We start from the raw sequence: 23,222 nt of genomic DNA, 5'->3' as shown, positions 1-23,222 counted from the left end.
AGACAATGCTAGACCTCATGTGGCTGGAGTGTGTCACCAGTTCCTGCAAGAGGAAGGCATTGATGCTATGGACTGGCCCACCCGTTCCCCAGACCTGAATCCAATTGAGCACATCTGGGACATCATGTCTCGCTCCATCCACCAACGCCACGTTGCACCACAGACTGTCCAGGAGTTGGCGGATGCTTTAGTCCAGGTCTGGGAGGAGATCCCCCAGGAGACCATCCGCCATCTCATCAGGAGCATGCCCAGGCATTGTAGGGAGGTCATACAGGCACGTGGAGGCCACACACACTACTGAGCCTCATTTTGACTTGTTTTAAGGACATTACATCAAAGTTGGATCAGCCTGTAGTGTGGTTTTCCACTTTAATTTTGAGTGTGACTCCAAATCCAGACCTCCATGGGTTGATAAATTGGATTTCCATTGATTATTTTTATGTGATTTTGTTGTCAGCACATTCAACTATGTAAAGAAAAAAGTATTTAATAAGATTATTTCTTTCATTCAGATCTAGGATGTGTTGTTTAAGTGTTCCCTTTATTTTTTTGAGCAGTATATATCTGCCTCACTCTCAGTGAAATCAGTAGTACTGCTAGGTTTTACACAGTATTAATACATGTCTGTCTCATTCTCAGAGAAATCAGTAGTACTGCTAGTTTTTACACAGTAATAATATATATCTGCCTCACTCTCAGAAAAATCAGTAGTACTGCTAGGTTTTATACAGTATTAATATATATCTGTCTCATTCTCAGAGAAATCAGTAGTACTGCTAGGTTTTAAACAGTAATAGTATATTTCGGTCTCACTCTCAGAGATCAGGCTATACGGAGTACCAGTACTGAGTCAATGTGCAGGGGTACCAGGTAGTTGAGGTAATAATGAGGCTATAAGGAGTACCAGTACTGAGTCAATGTGCAGGGGTACCAGGTAGTTGAGGTAATAATGAGACTATAAGGATTACCAGTACTGAGTCAATGTGCAGGGGTACCAGGTAGTTTAGGTAATTGAGGTAATATGTACATGTAGGTAGGGGTAAATGTGACTAGGCAATCAGGATAGAGATTTATATCTCTTCATCCAGGGAGTGCGCAAACACACACACACACACACACACACGGAGGGAATGTTGTGTTTGTTTAATATTGTTTTAGGACTATGAAAATGGACAAAAGGATTAGCCTATGGATTATGAAAACAACAAAAATAAATGGGAAAATGGGAGAGGAGAAATGACAAGAGACAGTGTTTTTAACTCACTGACCATGACCCATGAGTTCTTCTTACCTTTGTTCAGTAGAAAAGTCTCCCTCTCTAAACATTATAGGACGATCCATAGACTGGTCACTCTTCATGGACACACAGCTGGGTACAGGGGAGGCTGGTCTCTCCTGCTTGATTGGGCTTCAACACAACAGAGACAAACATTACATCTCTCATCTACTCTGATCTCAGATGGGGAAAGATAAGAAGAGTTTCATTACAAAACACTATATATCACTTTCAGAAACGTTCATGAATTAGCTTTTAGGGTAGGGGGCAGAATTTTGAAGGTTCGATGACAAACGTGCCCAAAGTAAACTGCCTGTTACTCAGGCCCAGAAGCTAGGATATGCATATGCATATATATGCGTATTGGATAGAAAACACTCTGACATTTCTAAAACTGTTTAAATAATGTCTGTGTCTATAACAGAACTGATATGGCAGGTGAAAACCCGAGGAAAATCCATCCAGGACATGGGATTTCTTTGATGTGAGTTGTTTTCCATTGAATGCCTATTGATGGGTTAGGGCCCACATTGCAGTTCCTATGGCTTCCACTAGATGTCAACAGTCTTTAGACATTGTTTCAGGCTTGTTTTCTGAAAAATGAAGAAGAATGAAACCTTTCTTTCAGTGGACAGGGAAAGAATGCAGAGCTGGTTTGAGCGTGTGACCGAGTGCGCACCCTTCATTGTTTTGCCTTTGTATTGAAGACGCTATTGTCCGGTTTAAATATTATCAATTATTTATACCATAGACAACCTGAGGACTATTTATAGACATCGTTTGACATGTTTCAACGAACTTTACCGGTACTATTAGGATGTATTTGTCTGCATGTTTTGACCACCTTGGAGCTAGTGGATTACTGAACAAAATGCGCCAACAAAAGTTTTTGGGATTAAAAAAGGGACTTTATCTAACAAAACAAACATTTATTGTGTAGCTGGGACTCTTGTGACTGCAACCATATGAAGATCTTTAAAGGTAAGTGATTCATTTTATCGCTATTTCTGACTTTTGTAATTCCTTTACTTAGGGGTAAAATGTTTGCATGCTTTTGTAAGCGGGGCGCTGTCCTCAGATAATCGCATGGTATGCTTTCGCCGTAAAGCCTTTTTGAAATCTGACAAAGCGACTGGATTAAAAATAAGTTAATCTTTAAAACGATGAATAACACTTGTATTTTTATGAATGTTTATTATTACTATTTTAGTATTTTAATATGGCGCTCTGCAACTTCACCAGATATTGGCGTGCCACCTACCCCAAACCTCTTACAGCTACTAAAGGCCAGGGGGCAGTATTGAGAATTTTGAAGAAAATATGTGCCCATATTAAACTGCCTCCTATGCAAACTCAGAAGCTAGGATATGCATATTATTAGATTTGGATAGAAAACACTCTTACGTTTCTAAAACTGTTTGAATGGTGTCTGTAAGTATAACAGAACTCATATGGCAGTCAAAACCCTGAGACAAATCCTAACAGGAAGTGGAAATCTGATGTGTGGAATCACTTTCAAGCCTTTGCCTATTAAACACACAGGGACTGGTTACTCATTTAGCACTTCCTAAGGCTTCCACTAGATGTCAACAGTCTTTACAAAGTGGTTTGAGTCTTCTCTGGTAAAAACAGACCGAACTAGAAGCCTGGCAACTTGGTCACTAGTGGATGGCCATTACTACTATGACGCGCGTGCATGTGGGGACTGTTTCGTTCCGAAACGTTTTATAAGACAATGCAATCGTCCGCCTTAAATATTATTGAAGTTCTGATTGAAAAAGGCCCTAAAGATTTATGCTACACAACGTTTGACATGTTTGAACGAACGTAAATGGTTTTTTTTGTACTTTCGTGGCTGTCACAGTTGTCGTCGGGAATGGAGGACCAAAACGGAGCGGGTTGTATACTCATCTTCTTTTAACCTGTTAGGGCTAGGGGGCAGTATTGACACGGCCGGATAAAAAACGTACCCGATTTAATCTGGTTACTACTCCTGCCCAGTAACTAGAATATGCATATAATCATTGGCTTTGGATAGAAAACACCCTAAAGTTTCTAAAACTGTTTGAATGGTGTCTGTGAGTATAACAGAACTCATATGGCAGGCCAAAACCTGAGAAGATTCCATGCAGGAAGTGGCCTGTCTGACAAGTTGTGTTTCATTTTGGCTCTTTTTATTGAAGACTGGGGATCTTTGCTATAACGTGACACTTCCTACGGCTCCCATAGGCTCTCAGAGCCTGGGAAAAAGCTGAACGATATCGAGGCAGCCTCTGGCTGAAACACATTATCGCGTTTGGCAAGTGGCCTATCAGAGTACTATGGGCTTAGGCGCGTACCCGAGTCGACCCGATGCTTTATTTTCTTTCGTCTGTTTACCTAAACGCAGATTCCCGGTCGGAATATTATCGCTTTTTTTTATGAGAAAAATGGCATAAAAATTGATTTTAAACAGCGGTTGACATGCTTCGAAGTACGGTAATGGAATATTTCGAATTTTTTTGTCACGAATTGCGCCATGCTCGTCACCCTTATTTACCCTTTCGGATAGTGTCTTGAACGCACGAACAAAACGCCGCTATTTGGATATAACAATGGATTATTTGGGACCAAACCAACATTTGTTATTGAAGTAGAAGTCCTGGGAGTGCATTCTGACGAAGACAGCAAAGGTAATAACATTTTTCTTATAGTAAATCTGACTTTGGTGAGTGCTAAACTTGCTGGGTGTCTAAATAGCTAGCCCTGTGATGCCGGGCTATCTACTGAGAATATTGCAAAATGTGCTTTCACCGAAAAGCTATTTTAAAATCGGACATATCGAGTGCATAGAGGAGTTCTGTATCTATAATTCTTAAAATAATTGTTATGCTTTTTGTGAACGTTTATCGTGAGTAATTTAGTAAATTCACTGGCAGTGTTCGGTGGGAATGCTAGTCACATGCTAATGTAAAAAGCTGGTTTTTGATATAAATATGAACTTGATTGAACAAAACATGCATGTATTGTATAACATAATGTCCTAGGGTTGTCATCTGATGAAGATTATCAAAGGTTAGTGCTACATTTAGCTGTGGTTTGGGTTTATGTGACATTATATGCTAGCTTGAAAAATGGGTGTCTGATTATTTCTGGCTGGGTACTCTGCTGACATAATCTAATGTTTTGCTTTCGTTGTAAAGCCTTTTTGAAATCGGACAGTGTGGTTAGAATAACGAGAGTCTTTAAAATGGTGTAAAATAGTAATATGTTTGAAAAATTGAAGTTTTTGCATTTTTGAGGTATTTGAATAACGCGCCACGGGATTACACTGGCTGTTGAGTAGGTGGGACGCAAGCGTCCCACCTAGCCCATAGAGGTTAATGGGTGAAAGAAGGAAAACCAAAACAAACATGTATTCAAAATAAACAACAATTAAGAACGATGAAAATGACAGTCTTGTCAGGCAATGACAGCTAAATAAGAGACAATCTCCCACAACACCAAACCAAACAATTACCCCTATATTGGACTCTCAATCAGAGGCAACGAGAAAGCACCTGCCTCCAATTGAGAGTCCCACCCCCCATCAACCTAAACATAGACATACAAAAGACCAGAGACCACATAGAATTACAAACATAGAACATTACCCAAAAACCCGGAAATAATAAATCAAACGCCCTACTAACTAAAACACCACCCTGAACCACATAAAACAAATACCCTTCTACTGGTCAGGACGTGACAGTGGCGACATGTTCCGCGCGCTTCGTACATTTGGAGTAGCCTACAGACCGCGGAAATGACAAGGAGCTATTTCGACATAAATTATGAACTTTTTCGAACAAAACAACATTTGTTGTGGACCTGGGATTTCTGGAAGTGCCTTCTGATGAAGATAATGAAAGGTAAGTGAATATTTACAATACTGTATTTGATTTTAGATGACTCCAAGAAGGCGCTAGTCTGTATCGCCTAGCATATTTTTCTGAGCACAGTACCTCGTTTATTGCAAAGTCTGATTTCCCAGTAAAGTTATTTTTAAATCTGGAAATGCGGTTGCATTCACGAGATGTTAATCTATAATTCTTTGAATGACAATATTATATTTTACCAACGTTTTCGAATAGTATTTTACTAAATTGTAGCGCTGATTCACCGGCGGTGTTGGAGGGAAAATATTTTCTGAACATCACGCGCCAATGTAAAATGCTGTTTTTATATATAAATATTTAGTTGATAGAACAAAAGAATGCATGTATTGTGTAACATGATGTCCTAGGAGTGTCATCTGATGAAGATTGTCAAAGGTTAGTGCTGCATTTAGCTGTGTTTTGTTTATTTGTGATGCATGTGGTTGGTCGGAAAATGGCGGTGTGGTTATTTGTGTCGATGTACTCTCCTAACATAATGTAATGTTTTGCTTTCGCTGTAAAGCCTTTTTGAAATCGGACAACGTGATTCGATTCAGGAGAAGTGTATCTATAAAACGGTGTAAGATAGTCCTATGTTTGAGAAATAGAAATTATTAGATTTGTGCTTTTGAATACGGCGCTCTGATTTTTAACAAAAATCGATCCCGCTAACGGGATTGTAGCGGCAAGAAGTTTAGAAATTATGAAAGAGAATGGTATGTTTTCTCACTATCTAATCATGGCATGGGATTGTTCAATGACAGAAATGTATTTATTTCAAATCTACCACTTGACGATTTCATTTCAGAGAGACATATAATCGTTTTTTTGCAAAATGCTATATATTTGCCTCACTCTCAAATGTGACCGACCGGCTCAATTCTGTCTTATGCAGCAACATTTGAAATTGTGTTTTTTAAATTGGGTAAAATTAGAGACTCATGGCAAGAAAATTGTGTATCATACACTACAGTTGGAACAATGGGAAAGTAATTCTGCTTTGAACGATGATAAACTTGTAACCTCACTTTTGAGAAAATGGCCTTTGAACGTTTTGGTACCTACTTGAGAGCTCTTTGTCTACAGGACTGTTGCTTTGGCAGATAACGTCACCCAACTAAATAAATATATTTTTATATATAATTAACTAAATGTATGGTGTTTTGGTGTATGTTAGTTTAATTGTTTCTTATGCTATAAATGTTTATTTTATGGTTGTAAGTGATAAACTGAACAAGAACATTTTATATTTTGCAATTCTGAGTAATTACTACTTTAAGGAATTACACATTATTCAGTACTACTGTAGTTGCTACATAACTCCAATAGATGGTAGCATAAGACCACAAATGATATTTCAGAATATTAGTTTAGTTTTCTCCCTGGATACACCACCACTCCCCGCGCTTCTTTCTGTCCTTTTCCACACTGCTAACGCAAGAGGAAGGACTGAAAAAGCATTTAACAGATTACTGTGAAGTAATATAACGATGATTCATGTTTATTATTACCTGTTTTTATGCTCTTGTTTTGAAATTATACTTCATTACTATAATGATTATCAATAAGCCTGAACATTAATTCAGTCACCTCTGGTCGAGAAAAATGTATTTTCCTAGTACAATCATTGTCAAATGTATCGTTAACCAGCATCAACCCACGGCCTTCTTGTTCAAGAAGTCAACTCAGCCCCAATAAAAAGCTTGTGCCATCACTCTCAATCGCACGCTAGTAGTCAACTCAGCCCCGCTAAAATGCTTGTGCCATCACTCTACCTTTTTGCACAAGTAGTCAACTCCCGCCAAAAAGATTGTGACGTCTCACGCTAGCAGTCAACTCAGCCCCGCTAAAAGGCTTGTGTTGTCAGCGGCAGGGAGCACTCTGCCTTCTCGAGCAAACGAGGGGCATGTTGAGGTAATTTTCTAACCACGAGGGTTGCACGATGTAATTTATTGGCGGGCTGGAAGATGCACTCTTGTCTTTTCTATTCCGAGGTTGTTTACTCACAATATCACATATTAAGATGATTTTTTATAATGCATGTATACTGAGGTTGAGGTTCTGAGTAGTGATCATTTACCCGGGGTTCAATACCTGCTATAGTCACTATTTTGTTGCTCTCCCAAAAGCAACACAGGCCTAATACCAGATATATAGCTAACTAAAGTAATGAGTGACCATTTTAGAAAATCATGGGACATATAGTCTGTGGTTGCATGCTATTTTATGCTATTTTATGTCAATCATATTGCTGCTTGTAGCCTATAACTAATGCTTTGTGGTCTTATGCTGCCATCTATGGGAAATAATTAGTATTTAAAAGTTATTAATTCACATACAGACGTAGGTGAGGCAGCTGAGAAATAAAGTGTATTTTTCTTGTTAATTCCTTAGATCAGTCTCAAACCTGCCTCACCTATCCCACACCAATTGCTTACCTTGCGCACCAGGAGGCTAATTCCTTTTGGCCATTTATGCAAATATATGGCGAAGCGCGTTACGCATATCTGTGAGTTATGAAAGTTATGAAAACGAAGTGTTTTGCAAATTTTGAACTTACAATATGGCTACTAATACTGGAAAAGCTAAATCAATGTCCAAGAACAGAGATTTCTGACGATATTCTTGCATACATTTTTTTGAGACAACAGCTAAAGGAGAGGACGCTAACGTTACCTGCTATCATTACATTAGACTGGTAAGTGAAATACGAGTCTTCATATTTATATTATTTTATATTGTAAATCCGAAAGCCACAACATGTCAAAGTCAACATACATTATACATTGGCACCTGACTGGCACAGTCGTCTAACACACTGCCAGTACCTGGTTCGAATCCGTCCGTGATTGGGAGTCCCATAGGGAGGCACACAATTGGCCCAGCGTCGTCCGGGTTTGGCCGGGGTAGGCGTCATTGTAAATAAGAATTTGTACTGACTTGCCTAGTTAATACGTGTCACATATTAGTTTGCAAACAATGTAAAACAAATAATAATAAAGCTGCATACAAACAATGTATTTTTTGTTGTCTTGAGTTAAATGCAGGTGTTTCAGCCTAGCTCAGTGCTTTCTGTGGTGGAGGGGCAGCCAGAGGGAAATACTGAGCATAGGGTTTGGTAATGTTCTGTAGTTGCGCCTTGATTGGCTCAGTGTTCTGTCACTCATGGAGATACTACGTCACCGCAAAATCTACAGGGAGATCTAAAAAATTCAAGCCCATTGGGTGCTGCCATAGAGTTACATTAGAAGTGCCCATCCAAAAGGCTCAAGGTCATTGGCGACAGAAAATTGTCAAATCACGTTATATCTACCATGGCTTTGATTGGACTGGTCCAATTCTGCGTTTAATCTGTCAAGGTATAGGGGGCAGTATTTTCGATTTCGGATGAAAAATGTGCCCAAATTAAACTGCCTGCTACTCGGGCTCAGAAGGTAGGATATGCATATTATTAGTATATTTGGATAGAAAACACTCTGAAGTTTATAAAACTGTTTGAATGATGTCTGTGAGTATAACAGAACTCATATGGCAGGCAAAAACCTGAGAAAAATACAACCAGGAAGTGGGAAATCTGATGCATGTAGTCTTTTCAAGTCATTGCCTATCTAACACACAGTGACTTGGGGTTCATTTTGCACTTCCTAAGGCTTTCACTAGATGTCAACCATCTTTAGAACCTAGTTTCAGGCTTTTGCGGTGAACACAGAGCGAAGAAGAGGAAACGGAATTAGGTGACTCAGAAAATGACATGGGTTTTGTGACGCGCATTCAGGTGATGGGTAGCTGTGTTCCATAACGTTTTTCAAGACATTGGAATCGTCCGGTTGGAATATTATTGAAGTTCTAAGTTAACCTGTTGGGGGTAGGGGGCAGTATTTACACGGCCGGATAAAAAAAGTACCCGATTTAATCTGGTTATTACTACTGCCCAGAAACTAGAATATGCATATAATTATTGGCTTTGGATAGAAAACACCCTAAAGTTTCTAAAACTGTTTGAATGATGTCTGTGAGTATAACAGAACTCATATGGCAGGCAAAAACCTGAGAAGATTCTGTACAGGAAGTGGCCTGTCTGACCATTCCTTGTTCTTCTTGGCTCTGTTTATTAAAGACTGAGGATCTTTGCTGTAACGTGACACTTCCCACGGCTCCCATAGGCTCTCAGGCGGGAAAAAGCTGAATGATGTAATTCCAGCCACTGGCTGAAAAACATTAGCGCTTTTGGCAAGTGCTCTATCAGAGGACAATGGGCTGAGGCGCGTGCACGAGTCGACCCCATGTTTTATTTTCTTTCGTCTTTGAACCTAAACACGCTTTCCCGGTCGGAATATTATCGCTTTTTTACGAGAAAAATGGCATAAAAATGGATTTTAAACAGCGGTTGACATGCTTCGAAGTACGGTAATAGAATATTTAGATTTTTTTTGTCACGAAATGCGTCGTGCGCGTCACCCTTCTTTACCATTCGGATAGTGTCTTGAACGCACGAACAAAACAGAGGATATTTGGACATAACTATGGATTATTTTGAACCAAACCAACATTTGTTATTGAAGTAGAAGTCCTGGGAGTGCATTCTGATGAAGACAGCAAAGGTAATAACATTTTTCTTATAGTAAATCTGATTTTGGTGAGTGCTAAACTTGGTGGGTGTCTAAATAGCTAGCCCTGTGATGCCGGGCTATCTACTGAGAATATTGCAAAATGTGCTTTCACCGAAAAGCTATTTTAAAATCGGACATATCGAGTGCATAGAGGAGTTCTGTATCTATAATTCTTAAAATAATTGTTATGCTTTTGTGAACGTTTATCGTGAGTAATTTAGTAAATTCACCGGTATGCTTGTTCTGAACGTCACATGCTAATGTACAAAGCTGGTTTTTGATATAAATATGAACTTGATTGAACAAAACATGCATGTATTGTATAACATAATGTCCTAGGCGTGTCATCTGATGAAGATCATCAAAGGTTAGTGCTGCATTTAGCTGTGGTTTGGGTTTATGTGACATTATATGCTAGCTTTAAAAATGGGTGTCTGATTTTTTCTGGCTGGGTACTCTGCTGACATAATCTAATGTTTTGCTTTCGTTGTAAAGCCTTTTTGAAATCGGACAGTGTGGTTAGATTAACGAGAGTCTTGTCTATAAAATGGTGTAAAATAGTCATATGTTTGAGAAATTGAAGTAATAGCATTTCTAAGGTATTTGAATAACGCGCCACGGGATTCAACTGGCTGTTGAGTAGGTGGGACGATTTCGTCCCGCCGACCCTAGAGAGGTTAAAAAGGCCCTAAAGATTGATGCTATACAACATTTGACATGTTTGAACGAACATAAATATAACTTTTTTTTACTTTCGTCGTAACATTTTGGCCGCGCTTCCTACATTTGGAGTAGCTTACTGAACGCGCAAACAACATGGAGGTATTTTGACATAAATTATGGACTTTATCGAATAAAATAACATTTATTGTGGACCTGGGATTCCTGGAAGTGCCTTCTGATGAAGATCATCAAAGGTAAGTGAATATTTCTAATGTGATTTTAGATGACTCCAAAATGGCGGGTATCTGTATTGCTTGATGTCTTTTTCCGAGGGCAGTAATCACATTATTGCAAAGTGTGCTTTCCCCGTGAAGCTTTTATGAAATCTGTCACAGCGGTTGCATAAAGGAGATGTTCATCTATAATTCTTTGAATAACAGTTTAATATTTTATCAACGTTTATGATGAGTATTTTTCTAAATTGTTGTGCTGATTCACCGGCAGTATTGGAGGCAAAATATTTTCTGAACATCACGCGCCAATGTAAAATGCTGTTTTTGGATATAAATATGAACTTTATCGAACAAAACATACATGTATTGTCTAACATTGAGTCCCAGGAGTGTCATCTGATGAAGATCGTCAAAGGTTAGTGCATAATTTTAGCTGAATTTATGGTTTTTGTGACCCCTCTCCTGCTTGGAAAATGGCTGTGTGGTTTTTCTTGTGTTTTCACTGTCCTAACATAATCTAACTTTATGCCGTAAAGCCTTTTTGAAATCGGACAACGTGGTTACATTAAGGAGAAGTGTATCTTTAAAATGGTGTAAAATTGTCATATGTTTGAGAACTTTGAATTATGACATTTTGTTGTTTTGAATTTGGCGCCCTGATATTTCACTGACTGTGGAATAGTGTGAACCGTGGGTGGGACGGTAGCGTCCCAGGCAGCCCTGAGAAGTTAAGGGTCTCTTTTCCAAACTTAAAAGGATAAACATTCACATGCAACACCAAGGGACAGAAAAGGTTGAATACATTGGCCATGCTGTGAATCCAGCATGACTTCTGCTGTGTTCAAAACAACTGGAACCTGGGAAATATCAGACTTCAGTGAGTTCAGGACAACTCTGAAAAAAAACTAGCTCCAACTGAGAAAATACAGTTTGAACCGTCATCCAACTCATAATTCCAAGTCGGGAACTCTGGCATCTTTCTAGAGCTCCGACCTGAAGATCACTGACGTCATAATTCGAATTTCCCAGTTCACAGTTGTCTTGAAAGCACCATAAATCCAGAGAATGACAGACTTTGATGACAAAATTTGCCCACAAGGACCGCCGCACCACCCCACCCTATACGAAACACATCCCTTATTTTAAGTGTTACTACAATTCCCTATGTGAAAACTGTAAGGTGGAAAAACTACTGAATTTTGACAGCAATGCTAAGAAGTTACAGATAAATTCAAAATGAGAGGCTAAAAGGACAGAACTCTTGATGCAGCAATGATGAAAATATCTCAAAAACCAAGAGAGGAATTACCAACAACTCAACCAAAGAAGAAAAACAACCGTCTTTTGCACCAAGTACACCAAGTATTCTGAGAAAATGAAAGCAATCCTGAAAAAGCACTGGAATATTCTGCAGTCAGACAAAACAATCACACAACTCTTCAAGGAACCCCAACTGGTGGTCTATAAGGAACCCCCACTGGTGGTCTATAAGGAACCCCCACTGGTGGTCTATAAGCGTGGTCACAATATCAGAGATAGCTTGGTGAGATCTGACCTGCCCTCTGAGCCCACTCAGACACTCTTGACACCTATCCCAAATGGGAACTACAAACGTGGCTCATTCGCACGGAGCAATAGCACTATAAAAAACATCCATCTTCAGACACCAACATACAGGTAGAAAAATCCCTGTTAGGGGTATCATCTCATGCAATACCAAGGGAGTAATCTATCTCATCACCTGTTCATGTGGGAGCCTACATAGGACAAACGAAAAAGACAATTAAACAATGCATGGCTGAACACCGCAGCTCAATCAGGTGTCAGAACATTGACTATCCAGAAGCAGCTCACTTTGTTCAAGCTAACCATCCAATCTCCTCCCTCAAATACACAGGCATTGAGCATGTTGCTCCACCAAGGAAAGGAGGTAACATGGAGATCCTACTACTACAAAGGGAGGCTTACTGGATATCCTGTCTAAAAACATTGACCCCTAGTGGTCTGAATATTGACTTTGATCTCAGGCCCTTCTTATGAACAATTATCTCTTATAAATGGATATATTCTTTCTACAGCTTATCAGAGTACACCCAATATGTTCCCCTGTTGATGATGCTTATTATGCATTATGGTTGAACTGAAAGATTACATGTAACAAATGTTTTTATTGAAATAGGAAACAATTAAATATGTGAAATTGAATTAAACAATAATGTATGCTAATGTTATGTACAATATTCAATGATGGTTTCATATGATAACAATAGCCTAATATATTCAATATGCCATAAACTTTTGTTTTTAACAGTTTCATTAATTCATTTTAATTAATTTAATCATTATGACACACCCCTCACTATTGTCATTGGTTGCACTAATTCCACTGTTTGTCTACATAACCTGGTTCAAGTATTCATGACATCACTCTGAAGAAGGCACAGTGATGCTGAAACGTTCGTAAATACCCAATAAATTACTGGGAGTTTATATATGGAGTGTGGGACTCAATTTTTTATAGCTCTATAGTTTAGCCATTAGTCAGAACCTTAGTCAGAACCTCCACATAAATAAAAATTATCTGGATGTGTGAAAGCTCATGTTTTTTATTGGAAACACTATTGGAACCATTTCCATGTTTGACCACTAGGTGTTATGGGTATTATGACACCTCCACTGTGGGGCTCTATAAAACTATTGGAACCATTTCCCTGTTTGACCACTAGGTGTTATGGGTATTATGACACCTCCACTGTGGGGCTCTATAAAACTATTGGAACCATTTCCCTGTTTGACCACTAGGTGTTATGGGTATTATGACACCTCCACTGTGGGGCTCTATAAAACTATTGGAACCATTTCCCTGTTTGACAGCTAGGTGTTATGGGTATTATTACACCTCCACTGCGGGGCTCCATAAAACTACTGGAACCATTTCCCTGTTTGACCACTAGGTGTTATGGGTATTATAACACCTCCACTGTGGGGCTCTATAAAACTATTGGAACCATTTCCCTGTTTGACCGCTAGGTGTTATGGGTATTATAACACCTCCACTGTGGGTCTCTATAAAACTATTGAAACCATTTCCCTGTTTGAGCGCTAGGTGTTATGGGTATTATAACACCTCCACTGTGGGGCTCTATAAAACTTTTGGAACCATTTCCCGTTTGACCGCTAGGTGTTATGGGTACTATGACACCTCCACTGTGGGGCTCTATAAAACTATTGGAACCATTTCCCTGTTTGACCGCTAGGTGTTATGGGTATTACGACACCTCCACTGTGGGGCTCTATAAAACTATTGGAACCATTTCCCTGTTTGACCTCTAGGTGTTATGGGTATTATTACACCTCCACTGTGGGGCTCTATAAAACTACTGGAACCATTTCCCTGTTTGACCACTAGGTGTTATGGGTATTATAACACCTCCACTGTGGGGCTCTATAAAACTATTGGAACCATTTCCCTGTTTGACCACTAGGTGTTATGGGTATTATAACACCTCCGCTGTGGGACTCTATAAAACTATTGGAACCATTTCCCTGGTTGACCGCTAGGTGTTATGGGTATTATAACACCTCCACTGTGGGGCTCTATACAACTATTGGAACCATTTCCCTGTTTGACTGCTAGGTGTTATGGGTATTATAACACCTCCACTGTGGGGCTCTATAAAACTATTGGAACCATTTCCCTGTTTGACCGCTAGTGTCATGTCCTGACCAGTATAAGGTTAATTGGTATTGTAGTTTGGTCAGGACGTGGCAGAGGGTATTCGTTTTATGTGGTTCGGGGTGGTGTGTTTTGTTGAAGGGGCATTTGGTTTAAGTATTCCGGGGTTTTTGGGCACTGTTTGGTTTTCAGGTATTCTATGATTTGTCTAGTATGTCTGTTTCTATGTTTGGTTAATTGGGGTTGGGACTCTCAGTTGAAGGCAGGTGTTGTCTATCTGCCTTTGATTGAGAGTCCCATATATGAGGGTGTGTTTGTGTTTGTTATTTGTGGGTGATTGTTCTGTGTTAGCTTTGTGCCTTGCAGACTGTCAGTCGATCGTTATTTCTGTTTGTTATTTTGGTGTTCATTTTGTATTCATTAAAACGTCGAGATGAACATTCACATACCTGCTGCGTTTTGGTCCTCTTTAACTGACGACAAGCGTGACAGAATCACCCACCAACTATGGACCAAGCAGCAGAAGAAGGAGCAGAGGGACTTCGAGTTGGACTGGCGGGAGAAGTGGACCTGGGAGGAGGTTCTGGACGGGGCCGGACCTTGGCACCAGGCTGGGGATTATCGCCGCCCGCAGTGGGAAATTGAGGCAGCCAAGGCAGAGAGGCGGAGGTACCAGGCCAAGTACGCGCTGAGGGTGAAGCACGAGAGGCACCCCCAAGATTTTTTTTTTTGGGGGGCACACGGGTAGTTTGGCTAGGCATAGGAAGAGCCGGAAGCCAGCTACCCGTGGTTATATGGAGGAGCGTATGGGGTGGAGATCGCCATGTTTCGCTGAGGAGCCTACTCTCTCACCCATACGCACGCACAGTCCGGTGCGCGTTGTTCCAGCCCCTCGCAGGTGCCGTGCTAGAGCGGGCATCCAGCCTGGTAGGAGGATGCCTGCGCAGCGCATCTGGTCGCCGGTACGCCTCCGAGGACCAGGCTACCCAACTCCCGCTCTACGCACGGCTACCATCAGGCCCCTGCACAGCCCAGTCTGCCCTGTACCAGCACCCCGCTCGTACAGGGCTACTAGTTCCATCCAGCCAAGATGGGTTGTGCAGGAGGTAAGATCAAGACCGACTGTGCGCCTCCATAGCCCTGGGTTTCCAGCTCCTGTCTCTCGTGCGGACCCGGAAGTGCGTCAACCCAGTCTGACTCGTCCTGTTCCCACTCCCCGCACTAGCCTTCAAGTGCGTAAACCCAGCCACGCCAGTCAACAGTCACCGGAGCTGCCTGCCAGTCAACAGTCGTCATCAGAGCTGCCCGCCAGTCAACAGTCGTCATCAGAGCTGCCCGCCAGTCAACAGTCGTCATCAGAGCTGCCCGCCAGTCAACAGTCGTCATCAGAGCTGCCCGCCAGTCAACAGTCGTCATCAGAGCTGCCCGCCAGTCAACAGTCGTCATCAGAGCTGCCCGCCAGTCAACAGTCGTCGGAGCTGCCCGCCAGTCAACAGTCGTCGGAGCTGCCCGCCAGTCAACAGTCGCCAGAGAGGTCAGACTGCGCTGAACTGCCGGAGTGGCCAGACTGCGCTGAACTGCCGGAGTGGCCAGACTGCGCTGAACTGCCGGAGTGGCCAGACTGCGCTGAACTGCCGGAGTGGCCAGACTGCGCTGAACTGCCGGAGTGGCCAGACTGCCCTGAACTGCCGGAGTGGCCAGACTGCCCTGAACTGCCGGAGTGGCCAGACTGCCCTGAACTGCCGGAGTGGCCAGACTGCCCTGAACTGCCGCAGTGGCCAGACTGCCCTGAACTGCCGCAGTGGCCAGACTGCCCTGAACTGCCGCAGTTGCCAGACTGCCCAGACTGTCCCGAGTTGCCAGACTGTCCCGAGTTGCCAGACTGCCCAGACTGTCCCGAGTTGCCAGACTGCCCAGACTGTCCCGAGTTGCCAGACTGCCCAGACTGTCCCGAGTTGCCAGACTGCCCAGACTGTCCCGAGTTGCCAGACAGTCCCGAGTTGCCAGACTGCCCAGACTGTCCCGAGTTGCCAGACTGCCCAGACTGTCCCGAGTTGCCAGACTGCCCAGACTGTCCCGAGTTGCCAGACTGCCCCAGACTGTCCCGAGTTGCCAGACTGCCCCAGACTGTCCCGAGTTGCCAGACTGCCCCAGACTGTCCCGAGTTGCCAGACTGCCCCAGACTGTCCCGAGTTGCCAGACTGCCCCAGACTGTCCCGAGTTGCCAGACTGCCCCAGACTGTCCCGAGTTGCCAGACTGCCCCAGACTGTCCCGAGTTGCCAGACTGCCCCAGACTGTCCCGAGTTGCCAGACTGCCCCAGACTGTCCCGAGTTGCCAGACTGCCCCAGACTGTCCGAGTTGCCAGACTGCCCCAGACTGTCCCGAGTTGCCAGACTGCCCCAGACTGTCCCGAGTTGCCAGACTGCCTCAGACTGTCCCGAGTTGCCAGACTGCCCCAGACTGTCCCGAGTTGCCAGACTGCCCCAGACTGTCCCGAGTTGCCAGACTGCCCCAGACTGTCCCGAGTTGCCAGACTGCCCCAGACTGTCCCGAGTTGCCAGACTGCCCCAGACTGTCCCGAGTTGCCAGACTGCCCCAGACTGTCCCGAGTTGCCAGACTGCCCCAGACTGTCCCGAGTTGCCAGACTGCCCCAGACTGTCCCGAGTTGCCAGACTGCCCCAGACTGTCCCGAGTTGCCAGACTGCCCAGACTGTCCCGAGTTGCCAGACTGCCCCGACAGCCTGGAACGGCCTGAGCCGGAGCCACCTCCAGAGATAGGTGGGTTGGGGAGGGGGGGTGTAGCACAGTGCCGTCGTTGACGGCAGCCACCCTCCCTTCCCTCCCTTTAGTAAGGGGGAATTTTTATTTTTGGTGTTGCTTGGGGTTATTTTTGTTAAGGTGTTTCCGGGGTTAGCACCTTTAAGGGGGGGGGGGGGGTACTGTCACGTCCTGACCAGTATAAGGTTAATTGGTATTGTAGTTTGGTCAGGACGTGGCAGAGGGTATTCGTTTTATGTGGTTCGGGGTGGTGTGTTTTGTTGAAGGGGCATTTGGTTTAAGTATTCCGGGGTTTTTGGGCACTGTTTGGTTTTCAGGTATTCTATGATTTGTCTAGTATGTCTGTTTCTATGTTTGGTTAATTGGGGTTGGGACTCTCAGTTGAAGGCAGGTGTTGTCTATTTGCCTTTGATTGAGAGTCCCATATATGAGGGTATGTTTGTGTTTGTTATTTGTGGGTGATTGTTCTGTGTTAGCCTTGTGCCTTGCAGACTGTCAGTCGATCGTTATTTCTGTTTGTTATTTTGGTGTTCATTTTGTATTCATTAAAACGTCGAGATGAGCATTTACATACCTGCTGCGTTTTGGTCCTCTTTAACTGACGACAAGCGTGACAGCTAAGTGTTATGGGTACTATAACACCTCCACTATGGGGCTCTATAAAACTATTGGAACCATTTCCCTGTTTGACCGCTAGGTGTTATGGGTATTATGACACCTCCACTGTGGGGCTCTATAAAACTATTGGAACCATTTCCCTGTTTGACCGCTAGGTGTTATGGGGGCTCTATAAAACTATTGGAACCATTTCCCTGTTTGACCTCTAGGTGTTATGGGTATTATAACACCTCCACTGTGGGTCTCTATAAAACTATTGGAACCATTTCCCTGTTGACCGCTAGGTGTTATGGGTATTATGACACCTCCGCTGTGGGTCTCTATAAAGCTATTGGAACAATTCCCCTATTTGACCGCTAGGTGTTATGGGTATTATAACACCTCCGCTGTGGGGCTCTATAAAACTATTGGAGCCATTTCCCTGTTTGACCGCTAGGTGTTATGGGTATTATAACACCTCCGCTGTGGAGCTCTATAAAACTATTGGAACCATTTCCCTGTTTGACCGCTAGGTGTTATGGGTACTATAACACCTCCACTGTGGGGCTCTATAAAACTATTGGAACCATTTCCCTGTTTGACCGCTAGGTGTTATGGGGATTATGACACCTCCACTGTGGGGCTCTATAAAACTATTGGAACCATTTCCCTGTTTTGACCGCTAGGTGTTATGGGTATTATGACATCTCCACTGTGGGGCTCTATAAAACTATTGGAACCATTTCCCTGTTTGACCACTAGGTGTTATGGGTATTACGACACCTCTACTGTGGGGCTCTATAAAACTATTGGAACCATTTCCCTGTTTGACCTCTAGTTGTTATGGGTATTATGACACCTCCACTGTGGGGCTCTATAAAACTATTGGAACCATTTCCCTGTTTGACCACTAGGTGTTTATGGGTATTATGACACCTCCACTGTGGGGCTCTATAAAACTATTGGAACCATTTCCCTGTTTGACCACTAGGTGTTATGGGTATTATGACACCTCCACTGTGGGGCTCTATAAAACTATTGGAACCATTTCCCTGTTTGACCTCTAGTTGTTATGGGTATTATTACACCTCCACTATGGGGCTCTATAAAACTATTGGAACCATTTCCCTGTTTGACCACTAGGTGTTATGGGTATTATGACACCTCCACTATGGGGCTCTATAAAACTATTGGAACCATTTCCCTGTTTGACCGCTAGGTGTTATGGGGGCTCTATAAAACTATTGGAACCATTTCCCTGTTTGACCACTAGGTGTTATGGGTATTATAACACCTCCACTGTGGGGCTCTATAAAACTATTGGAACCATTTCCCTGTTTGACCGCTAGGTGTTATGGGTATTATGACACCTCCACTGTGGGTCTCTATAAATCTATTGGAACCATTTTCCTGTTCGACCACTAGGTGTTATGGGTATTATGACACCTCCACTGTGGGGCTCTATAAAACTAGTGGAACCATTTCCCTGTTTGACCACTAGGTGTTATGGGTATTATGACACATCCACTGTGGGGCTCTATAAAACTATTGGAACCATTTCCCTGTTTGACCGCTAGGTGTTATGGGTATTATAACACCTCCACTGTGGGTCTCTATAAAACTATTGAAACCATTTCACTGTTTGACCGCTAGGTGTTATGGGTATTATGACACCTCCACTGTGGGGCTCTATAAAACTATTGGAACCATTTCCCTGTTTGACCACTAGGTGTTATGGGTATTACGACACCTCCACTGTGGGGCTCTATAAAACTATTGGAACCATTTCCCTGTTTGACCTCTAGGTGTTATGGGTATTATGACACCTTCACTGTGGGGCTCTATAAAACTAGTGGAACCATTTCCCTGTTTGACCACTAGGTGTTATGGGTATTATGACACATCCACTGTGGGGCTCTATAAAACTATTGGAACCATTTCCCTCTTTGACCGCTAGGTGTTATGGGTATTATGACACCTCCACTGTGGGGCTCTATAAAACTATTGGAACCACTTCCCTGTTTGACCGCTAGGTGTTATGGGGGCTCTATAAAACTATTGGAACCATTTCCCTGTTTGACCGCTAGGTGTTATGGGGGCTCTATAAAACTATTGGAACCATTTCCCTGTTTGACCTCTAGGTGTTATGGGTATTATGACACCTCCACTGTGTGTCTCTATAAATCTATTGGAACCATTTTCCTGTTCGACCACTAGGTGTTATGGGTATTATGACACCTCCACTGTGGGCTCTATAAAACTAGTGGAACCATTTCCCTGTTTGACCACTAGGTGTTATGGGTATTATGACACATCCACTGTGGGGCTCTATAAAACTATTGGAACCATTTCCCTGTTTGACCGCTAGGTGTTATGGGTATTATAACACCTCCACTGTGGGTCTCTATAAAACTATTGCAACCATTTCCCTGTTTGACCACTAGGTGTTTTGGTATTATAACACCTCCACTGTGGGGCTCTATAAAACTATTGAAACCATTTCCCTGTTTGACCGCTCGGTTTTATGGGGGCTCTATAAAACTATTGGAACCATTTCCCTGTTTGACCACTAGGTGTTATGGGTATTATAACACCTCCACTGTGGGGCTCTATAAAACTATTGGAACCATTTCCCTGTTTGACCGCTAGGTGTTATGGGTATTATAACACCTCCACTGTGGGGCTCTATAAAACTACTGGAACCATTTCCCTGTTTGACCGCTCGGTTTTATGGGTATTATGACACCTACACTGTGGGCCTCTATAAAACTATTGGAACCATTTCCCTGTTTGACCGCTAGGTGGTATGGGTATTAACTGTGGGGCTCTATAAAACTATTGGAACCTTTTCCTTGTTTGACCACTAGGTGTTATGGGTATTATAACACCTCCACTGTGGGTCTCTATAAAACTATTTGAACCATTTCCCTGTTTGACCGCTAGGTGTTATGGGTATTATGACACCTCCACTGTGGGGCTCTATAAAACTATTGGAACCATTTCCCTGTTTGACCACTAGGTGTTATGGGTATTATGACACCTCCACTGTGGGGCTCTATAAAACTATTGGAACCATTTCCCTGTTTGACCACTAGGTGTTATGGGTATTACGACACCTCCACTGTGGGGCTCTATAAAACTATTGGAACCATTTCCCTGTTTGACCACTAGGTGTTATGGGTATTATAACACCTCCACTGTGGGGCTCTACAATGCAAATGAAACGGGAGAATCTAGAGAATATAACAATATTTGTTTCATCTTGCTGTGACGTTCTCAGTAAAATGTCATACGCTAAAATCTATGAATTTAAAATCTTAGAACAATAATATTTTACACACCCATAAGCCTTAAAAAAAACACTAATGTGTTTTGGATATAAACAAAAAAATTGTCATCTCACCTCTTAGATTTGGTGCCATGTTCCCCAGAGAGACTCATTTTAGAGGCAGGGACCCCCTCCTTTCTCTCCCCAGAGAGACTCATTTTAGAGGCAGGGACCTCCTCCTCATTTTAGAGCACTGACGTCCTAAACAGTGATCCAGCATGTTGGTTGCGGTTAACACAGTGACAACTAAACAGAGATCCAGCATGTTGGTTGTGGTTAACACAGTGACAACTAAACAGAGATCCAACATGTTGGTTGTGGTTAACACAGTGACAACTAAACAGAGATCCAGCATGTTGGTTGTGGTTAACACAGTAACAACTAAACAGAGATCCAGCATGTTGGTTGTGGTTAACACAGTGACAACTAATTATTGAAGTTCAATTGTTCTCATTTATTCATTATCTCTTAGAAATAAAACATGTACTAACATACATATCCAAACAGTCAGGTGATTTAATTAATAGATAATAACTACTACTAATAGTAATAAATGTCTCACTTTCTCTTGTAATAATGTCTCTCATTCTAGTGTGTTGCTTTGTTCAACAGGTATGATATTATTATGCTGTTAGTGAATTCAGTTCATAATAACAATGTTAATAAAAGTATGTTCAGTGGTTTCATACCAAATTACACAGGAAGCAGGAGCTCATTGTAGTTTAGAAAACAACAAATGTTCTGATATTCTAAAAGATGATTTAGAACTATGATACATTAACATTTTTACAAATGGTAAAATAACCACCATATACGAATCGTATAATACGATACGTTATTGAATTTGACTTGCCTACGCCCAGTTAGCACCATTTTGTATGATTGAACTGTCACGTAGCTGTCCCAGGTGAAATGGACTGTTAGATCTGAGTGTTTTACTGTCATTCACTATACTAAAATAACACAATACATTTAATTTCTCTACACACTTTACAATAATCCCTGGGTAGATTCTTACCTTGTAGCCTGAATTCACAACCAGAACATGTCAAGTCATTGAGATATTTTCCGTTGTGCTGAGATAGCACCTTCCTGATAACAAGTGGCTCTGTATCTATGTTCTAGGTATAGTTGATCTTTGGATGCAATAATATCTGGTCAAAGTCTAGTGACACAACACCATAGTATATCATAAACATAACAGCAGTTGGCCAGTAAAGGCCATGGCATTCTATAAAACAGGGTTCGTCAACTAGATTTGGCTTCGGGTGTCACGGTTGTCATAGAGAGGAGCGGACCAAAGCGCAGCGTGATTATCGTTCCACATATTTTATTGAACTGTGAAACTATGCAATACATACACATAAACTAAAGAACAAAAAAACAACAAACCGTGACGCAGAGGTGAAACATACACTCCTCAAAAACAATCTCCCACAAACCCAGGTGGGAAAAACACCTACTTAAGAATGATCTCCAATTAGAGACAACGATGACCAGCTGCCTCTAATTGGAGATCATCCCAAACAAAATCCAACATAGAAATACAAAACTAGAAAACCCCCCTGTCACGCCCTGACCTACTCTACCATAGAAAATAACAGCTTTCTATGGTCAGGACGTGACAGTACCCCCCCAAAGGTGCGGACTCCGGATGCACCTAAAAAAAAAAAAAAAAGGGAGGGTTAGGGAGGGTGACAAATGTCTATGGCGGCTCTGATGCAGTACGCAGAACCTTCTCATCCCGCGGATCCTCCAGCAGAGGAGGCGGATCCGGTTCGGGGCGTAACCCCCTCTCCGCCCGCTGATCCCTCTGCTTTTGTGTCACCGGACCGTGGATCATCACTGGAGGTTCTGGACTGCGGACCGTCGCTGAAGACTCTGGACAGCCGGCCGTCTCAGGAGGTTACGGACTGCGGGCCATCTCAGGAGGTTCCGGACTGCGGGCCGTCTCAGGAGGTTCCGGACTGCGGGCCGTCTCAGGAGGTTCCAGTTTTCTGATGGACTTCTGCTATGGTGGACAGACACAGGGGCCTGGTCAGAAGGTTGAAGGAGATCGCCCTACAAATGAATGGCTTGCATTGTCTCATCCATCAGAGTGTGTTGTGTAACAGACTAAACATGGTTTACATTGTCTCATCCATCAGAGTGTGCTGTGTACC

General features: G+C 42.5%; 1 long non-coding RNA gene across 1 annotated transcript; it reads right to left on the bottom strand.

Annotated features, from left to right (window-relative positions):
* Positions 1 to 1,291: 1,291 nt before the first annotated feature.
* On the bottom strand, positions 1,292 to 22,353 carry LOC123743363 (uncharacterized). Its single transcript, XR_006770092.1, has 3 exons — positions 22,079 to 22,353; positions 21,136 to 21,261; positions 1,292 to 1,408 (listed from the first exon to the last, which is right to left on the bottom strand). It is a non-coding gene; the product is annotated as an uncharacterized lncRNA (long non-coding RNA).
* Between the last annotated feature and the right edge of the window lie 869 nt (positions 22,354 to 23,222).

The sequence above is a fragment of the Salmo salar genome, chromosome ssa06 (assembly GCF_905237065.1).
Source record: "Salmo salar chromosome ssa06, Ssal_v3.1, whole genome shotgun sequence".
In the NCBI taxonomy this organism is placed as follows: domain Eukaryota; kingdom Metazoa; phylum Chordata; class Actinopteri; order Salmoniformes; family Salmonidae; genus Salmo; species Salmo salar.
Note: the sequence above shows the minus strand (reverse complement) of the source record. Positions and strands in the feature narration are given on the sequence as shown.